The following is an 8,325-nucleotide window of genomic DNA, read 5'->3' as shown; positions in this document are numbered from 1 at the left end:
TGAACTACTTAAAAATCTTCAATTATTTTTAGGCACATGATGCTACTCTTAAAATAGAGTAATGTGTAGAGTACTGCTATACGCCTATATACGATGTAAAAGTAAAATTCAACTTTAAATTACTTTTATGTTTTTTACAATGATTAATTTTGATTATCAGATCAACAATTTCTTAAATAGCAAACTCTTTAAGATAAGTTTCCAAACTAGCTAGAGATTTTACATGTCGATATCAAATGGGGCATAAAGAGCGATAAAGTTCGTTAAACTTTACTCTTTTACAAAAAGTACCTTAAGCGAAGAAATTTATTTAAGGCTTATAAAACTCACAATCTAAATATATCTTAGCAATGTGAAACTCTTAACCAAGAATAAGAGTATGAGAGGAAGCATATTAGTGCGAGTAGTGCGCGCTCATCGTTAATTACTATGTTCAAGTCCTTTACTTTCACCGGATAAAATGCCAAACATCTCTGCTCCCAGACCTCCAAACCAATCCTCCAAGAGATTGTGGTGAAGAGATGGTAGGCAATTTAACATGCACAGAAGAGGAACATATATATTATTAAACATATATACTAGACTAAGTAGTCCGGAATAAAAACAAAAAGAGATGACAAGCGAGGAATTAATGCTGAGAAAATCTTCGCTTGGATGGTTGAGCGTCTGGTCCTAATTAAGCTCTGCTCTTTTTCGACAGAGGCTCCGGTGAGGAAGAGACTGACGACGCTGCAGCCACGGCCCACGAATCGTTAGAGCTGTCGGAGCTGAACGTACGACACGTCCACTACACCCTTTGGGCTGCAAGGAATAGATCCAAACTTGGGCTTGTTGGATTGATTGCCGTGTCCTCCTGACGCCAATTCCGATATGAGCTTGCAGCACCCATCTATCTTGTCCTGCAATATATATGTATTATATAAGATCAACAACATATCGGATATGCTTATTCAATAATTGGAAAGATTGATTTTTTTTCTTTTTTCTTTCTTTCTTACCTTATCTATTCCGAGAATACCCAATAACTGGCTTGGGTATTCGACAAGAAGACAGTGCTCTACGGTATTAACAACGTGCAGCATTGTAGCAGCAGCCACAACAGAAGGGAGATAAGACATGAACCTAGAATCTGCAATTGAGGATTCAAAACCAAAATTTGAAGAATTAATGCCTGTTGTTTTTCTAATGGGAATCTAAAGAATGAATAAGTAAAGGGAAAGATTTGGATGGTTCAATTTACCCGTAAGGACAGAGAGAAGGATGCGCTCGCAGCTCCTTAGGAATTCGCAACAGAGATGGTCCTTCAATCTAAGTCTCCTTGTGATATAATCAAGAAATGAATGTGGGGTAACAGGATTCATCTCCCACTCAAGCGTTGCGAGCACCAGACTCTCCATTCTATTAATCGTTTTCGCCTCAAATACGTAGCTACTCTCCTCCACCTGAATAAAAGAAAGACGCCCATGTGGCATATTGATGAATGAATCAGACAAAAACATATGCATTTCACAGGCAGGCAGCAAGATGTATGTATTCAAAAAGTACCTGCAGATCAAGCAGAAGCGGCACATGGGCCGCTTCGACCTTGGCAGCCAGAGAGAGACAAGCCACAGCAGCTAGCTGGGTTATCCATGGATTCCCTGGCGGACATTGCAAGCGGAAAAGGGACCTATCGAGGTAGTTGACAGCGAGAACCGCCGTGAGAGCAGAGAAAGAGTAATGGGCATTAACCTTCAGCATCCACTCCACGGCCTCTCGGCGAGCGCGAGCTAAATATGGATCGGTCTTGATGTTTCCATAGAGTTCATTTTGCTGTTCTTTCGAGAAGAGAGAGATTAGCTCCTCATCATCCCAGAAAAGGTCCTGTTCTAGCAAGACTGGAAAAGGGTCTGGTTTATGGGCATTGCGGTAATAGTCATCCTCTTGCAAATAGTCCTCTCTAGCTTCTTCTTCCTCCCAGAGTTCCTCCGAGCAATAAAGAGCGTCTAATAGGAAAGTAGGGTTTTGCTGTGCGCTGGATTCTTCTTGATGATGATGAGAAGGAGAAGGAGGAGCCATCTTCTTCCGAGAAGAAGAGGTTCGGGTCTGCGTTCATTCTATGCCAGAGAAGATGAAGAAGATAGATAAGAAGCGTGAAGACCCAGCCTGAAGCATCTCTCACTCTCAGTGAAAGACCAAAAACGCTAAAGGATGTAATTTTATTAGAGAGAGTTCAGAGTTTTTCCCACGGTGTGTTTGTGTGTGTTTTTTTATTGAGGTGGGGGGCGTCTCGTGCCTAATATCACCAGACCTGAATCATGGCCCATGCAATGCAATAAATCGACACGTGACACTTGTACGTTGTCCCTCCGTTGCTGGGCGCGACTGAATAGATTACATTTCGTACGTAGGTAATCATCAACCGTTAAATCGAAGACCATTGTTTGAGGATGTTATAAGGGAGAAGAGGACTAAAGAATGTTTAGAGCATTTTGTGTATAGGTATGAGTGGGTTTTTTTTCTTTTCTTTTCTTTTTTTTGTATTTTCTCTGAACTTTGACATTTATGAAGCATAAAGGGCAGGGGAAGTAGATTGGGAAAGGGCGGGATCCCCTACACAGAGTCCAACACATGTAAACAACCTCCCCCTCCTCCTCCTCTTTTTTTTTTTAAATAAAATAAAATATCTGAATATTTTATTGATCAAAGATCAAGAACATAAAGCTCTTATATCACAAAGCATAAAACTCTACAAAATCATAACCACATGTTATAAGGTTACATAGTCATATACAAACAAAATTTTTACAATAAAATGATATCTATAACTTTTATTTTCTGCTAACTCATGTACAAAAATAGTTAAAGAGCAGATATGATCTGAGCAAACTAGATCTAAGACAATGGTAGTCAAATATCCTAGAAAAATTTATTTAAACCGGCCGTGAGAGATAATCTCTCACACCTAACTAACATTTATCACATAAATCGTTCATAAGGGCAGATCTAAAGAAAAGAAACAGCAAACAGCAACAATGGCCAGGGATTCAAAGGGAGTAGATGAACAACATAGCGCGGAGGTAGATAGACGGATTCAAAATTGCTAATCTGATCGGAAAACACCTACAAACAAAAGAAAAAAACCAGAATGGAAGGGAGAGTAGAAATGAAAAGGGGGAGAATGAGGGAGCAGATCTGGTTGTTGAAGGAAAAAATAAATGAAATAGAAATACATAAAATATAAATGAGTTGTCACTTGTGGTACTGGCTTCGCCCTTAGGGTATCCTTATCCACTAGGGGTGTACAACTGGTTGTAATTGCGGTTATTTGGTTATAGCCACAACCGCAATTGGGGTACCCGATTATTTCCATTTCAATAACCGCAACCGGTAGACCAGTTGAGGTTTTACCAACTGCCATTAACCTGATAACCAGTTTTCATATATTGTTGAATCTTTTCAAAAAAAAATTTAATCCAATATTTGGCCATTCAATATTCAATGCTAAATACTAAATAGTAAATACTACTATCACCATTCATTCAATATAAATAAAATGATTGCAAATAAAATCTTGTAAGATGAGCTTGGCCATTGTCTCTTCTCAAGTAACCGGTTATCTAGTTGCGGTTATTTTTTATTTTTCAGTTTCTCAAATTAGCGGTTGCTGACGGTTAGTAATGATTACTAGTTATTTTTGGTTAATAACCGCTCCGTTTGTATACCCCTAAATTGTCTAGTTATAAAAATAAGATATCACACTAAATATGTTGAGCTTCAGTTGGCATTCAGTCAACTTGGTTGGTTTGATGGGGCTGTTCTTTTTTTAAGTCTATTTTATATTTTAAGCCCATTCTAAATTTTAACTAATTTTTTTTTTTTGTTTCGGCCCAATTGAACCCAATTTAACATAAGCCCAAAAATATTATTATGTTCAGCAACTTCAACTTATTTAGCAATTAATGCCCACTTTGAAAAAAAAAAAGTACAGCCCATAAAGAAAGAACAGAAAAATAGAAACATGCTACTATTAGGATTACGTTAAATAAGTTATCAAGGCAGCCCATATCCATTTAGTCAATGCAACACATTACACCCTCATCTCACCTTTATTTTGTTGGGCTAAAAGCTAGCATGGGGCTTGGCCCCCTCCCAAGCCCCTCCCAAGCTCTAAGGTTTTCCCAAAAAAAAATATCCCTAAACAAAATTTAAAAATTTAATATTTGTTTTTAGTTTTGCCTCCCAAATTTTTTTTTCTTTTCAATTTCCCCCTCCCCCCACCCACCCACCCACCCACCCTCCAACCAACCATCCCAAATGCTGGCTTCACCCCTATCCTTAGAATATATATGTAACATTCTGGTTCTATATTAGGAAGATGAGTAGCCCACATAGAGTGGATGGTTTATAAAGATAATCATGAATGCTAAGTCTCACATTGCCTAGTTATTAGGTGAAACTAGGCTTTATAAGGAATTCTAAAAAAACTCTAAATTGACTAGTCATTTTTGGGTGATTGCGCAGATGTGGCTAGTAATTTTCCTTAAGTCGTTACAATATATATAAGGGTTTATGAAACTATCACATCAGTTCATTAATATGATTGTATAGTATGTAGTATTACTCTTTAATTTTATTTTTCTTTTAATTTTTTTTTAATTTTATTACCGTCCGTCCCAATTAGAATTAAACTTCTAATTCCGTCCCACACTAGTTATCCTGTCTTGACTCTCATATATCAGTCACCACCATCAATTATCAAATATTCAAGTTTACAAGTTACAACATACAAAGTTACAAGCTAGCTAATTAAAATACAAAAAGTACAAATACATCACCATAAGGATCGATACATGAATTAAAGTACAAATAAATAACAAAAATAGTTAAATACAAGCCTTCAAGTCTGCTTACAACACCGGTAAGACCCCAAAAACACCAATCAATCAGCAAGAATCATAACAGTAGTTTCAGAAGATCGTATTCCACCCAGCTCTAAAATAAAAATAAAAACATACTCATAAATGAATGATCAAAAAATAAAAACAAAGAGATTAAATGACTAAATAAAACATAAACCACAAATAAGATTAATTACTTGATTCAATTCGTAGCTTTCTACATTATCGATTATAATTAACTTCTAAAGGAATTAAGAGAGTGATAACCACATTAAACAAACAACTAGTTGATTTTGCATTTTTGCCTTAATTTTTAACGAAAAAACTAAAATTTCACTTTAATATGCAATAACATGGAGATTTAATTAATGCCGATTATCAAAAATCAAAAAGCTAAATTATAGTTTGAGTATTCATGCATAAGAGATAATATGGCATACCCATGGAACCAACATTGATGTTGGTCTATTAGGAGAAAGAAAATCCTGACAAAGACAAATTGGTGGGAAACTAAAAGACACACATTAATGTTCCGTTTGTTTCGACGTAAAATGATTTTCCGTTGTAAAATGATTTCGACGAAATTATTTTCAGAAAAAAATGATTTTTTTGAAAATATTTTTCGGTGTTTGGTTCGCACGAAAAAATTAGGAAATGCAAAAATCAGAGTTTGGCAAATGTCGCCGGAATCCGGCAACGTCCGGTCGCCGTCGCCGGATTCCGGCCGGATCCTGGCCGTTTTGGCCAGATCCGGCTGGATCAATAGCCGGATCCGTCCAGATCCGGCCGGCTTGGCCGGAAACCGGTAAATTCCAGCCGGAATTTGGTCATCCCGTGGCCGGATTCCGGCGCCTGTATAATTCCGGCGACCTGATTCCGGCGCCGGCAGGATTCCGACGACCGGATGTTGTCGGACTCCGACGCCGACCGAATTCCGACGACCGATAATTGTTAAATTCTGACGATCGGATATCAAACATGCGTGTAAGGACGAAGAATTTCATTTCGGAAAACGATTTACGGTTTTAAAAATCGTAAATCGTTTTCCGAAAATTAAAGAAACTTTTACGGTCAAACCGAAAATGATTTTCGTTGACCATTATTTTCGTCCCTATCAAACACCGAAAAATGTCGAAATCGTTTTCCATAAATCATTTTACGCCGAAACAAACGGAGCATAAGTACTGAAATGATCTTTTATTGATTAAGGGATGATATAATAATTTTTGGAATATGTTTAAATCATTATTTTTAAATCGTACTTATTAAAATCACAAACTTAAATAAAACTTCAAATGAACAAGTGAAGTGGATGATAACCTAGTCATATTATATTACATCAAAATATCTATACAAAAAGTTTTAAAAATAATAAAAATGTATAGATTTAAAATTTAAAAAGCATGATAAATGCATATTAGTATATTTAGAATGAAATCATTATACTATTCATTTATTAAATGACACGCAGTACATATGAAAGTTACTACTGAAAAGCAAGTGCTTTCATTGGAGGAGCTAGGTGGCTCACAATAAAAGAGATAATTAAAAAAAAAAAAAACTGAATTAATTAGCATCAATATTATTGAGAGCCTCTTACCTGCCGCATTAATTAGTCAAATGGCATTTTGTCACAGACGAGCCCTAGAGTTGGACTACCATGGCTGATAGTGTTTGGAGCTAGCTACAACTGTCCATCCTGTCTTAGAAATTAATGTTTGATCAGCAGGAGAATTGTTCCTTCCATTGTCCATACATGATACATGCAATCACGTACAGAGTTACATAGATCAACTCAATGCAGTGCTTGTCTTTAGCTGCATGGCTGTATAGCATATTTAGCATCATATATATAAGCTGAGACTGCGACACCTAATATCGTATATATATTATAGTTGAACCCCACCCCATTCGATGCTCATCCTATATATGGTCAATGACTAGTCTACAACAAAACTTTTCAAAATTCAATATGGTATGGAAAACTTCAAATCTAGCCGTGAACTTATTGCTATGAGTGATAGGTTAATTAAATCCCAACCTTTAAAAAATGATTTTGAAAGGAATTAAACAAATAAAATTATATCTGTTGGGACTTTGATATATGCTCAAGATTGTAGTCTAGATTAGATCGATATAGCATATGTAGTTGGAGTACTATTGAGGAGATTTCAGAGCGACCTAGCTTGGTTTGGATCACTATAACGTCTTGAAAAAGGCGCTTAAATATTCATGGGATCAAAATTTTCAGACAAAGCCCTCTTATATATATCTCCCTTGATGAGATAATGTCATTCCCACATACACAATGTCTCTTTTCTTTCTCCCTAAATCCCTTTTCCATGACATTGATTCTGCCATTAGGAAATTTTGGTGGGGTTTTCCTCGAACCAAAAAACATAACGGGACCCTCCTTGCTTAGAATAATGTATGCTCTCCAAAATCTATTGGAGGGCTAAGGATTAGAACTATGGAATCGTTAACAACTCCCGTCTTGTAAAATTGGGATGGAAGATGTTATCCACCCAATCTCTCTCATGGGTAGATGCTTTGCAAGCTAAATATTTGAAAAGGTTGCATCTTGGTTGTGGAAAGAAATTCTCAAGATCAGATAGGTGGTTGAAAATGTTGCTTGCGACGTCTCATATATATTGCTTTAATTGGTATGACAATGGAGATATATTTATATGTATATTTGTATTTTTTTTTTTGATACAATGCATTTTAAAATCGTAATGACCATGGAGTTAATAGAACTCTGCTGTTAAGCGTGCTTATGCGGGAGTAGTACCAGGACGGTTGACTTCCTGAAAAGTCTGAATCGAGGAATTAAAAATAGACAATATTGCCTTGTTGGGGGGTGAGTCGTTACATTAATTGTAACGTCCCATATCACCTAGGTATGAGAATAGGGATGTGCTTATATGTATATTTGCACTTTTCTTAACACAACATGTTTTAAAGTCGTGATAATCATAAACCTATCAAAACTCCACAGTTAAGCGTGCTTATACGAAAATAGCACTAGGATGGGTAACCTCGTGAGAGTCTAGTTTAGGGAAACTAAAGGCGAACAATATTGTGTCGTTGGGGGTGAGTTGTTACAAATGGTATCAAAGTCATTGTTTAGCCTGAGATGGGGAGAGCGTACACAAGTCCATGATCGAGGGTCGCCAACGAGCACTCGCTGAGACGCCAAGAATTGGATGATCGCATGAGGGTCACCAGCTAAGATGCTCGATCCTAAGAAGGGCTGATTGTGATGTACCACATTGCCTATGTATGGAAATATTGATGTATTTATATGTATATTCACACCATTTTTAACCCAACACGTTTTAAAGCTGATAGCTATGATCTTATTAAAACTCTGCAATTAAGTGTGCTTATGCGGACAATATTATGTCGTTAGATTGCTTACTCAGCTATTATGTCTTTCCTCCAA

At 36.7% G+C, this 8,325-nt stretch overlaps 1 pseudogene; it reads right to left on the bottom strand.

Annotated features, from left to right (window-relative positions):
* Positions 1 to 412: 412 nt before the first annotated feature.
* LOC133866834 (cyclin-D3-1-like) lies at positions 413 to 2,250 on the bottom strand (annotated as a pseudogene).
* Positions 2,251 to 8,325: the final 6,075 nt, after the last annotated feature.

Source organism: Alnus glutinosa, chromosome 4, assembly GCF_958979055.1.
Source record: "Alnus glutinosa chromosome 4, dhAlnGlut1.1, whole genome shotgun sequence".
In the NCBI taxonomy this organism is placed as follows: Eukaryota; Viridiplantae; Streptophyta; class Magnoliopsida; order Fagales; family Betulaceae; genus Alnus; species Alnus glutinosa.
The sequence above is the reverse complement of the archived record's forward strand: the minus strand, read 5'-3'. Positions and strand labels throughout refer to the sequence as shown.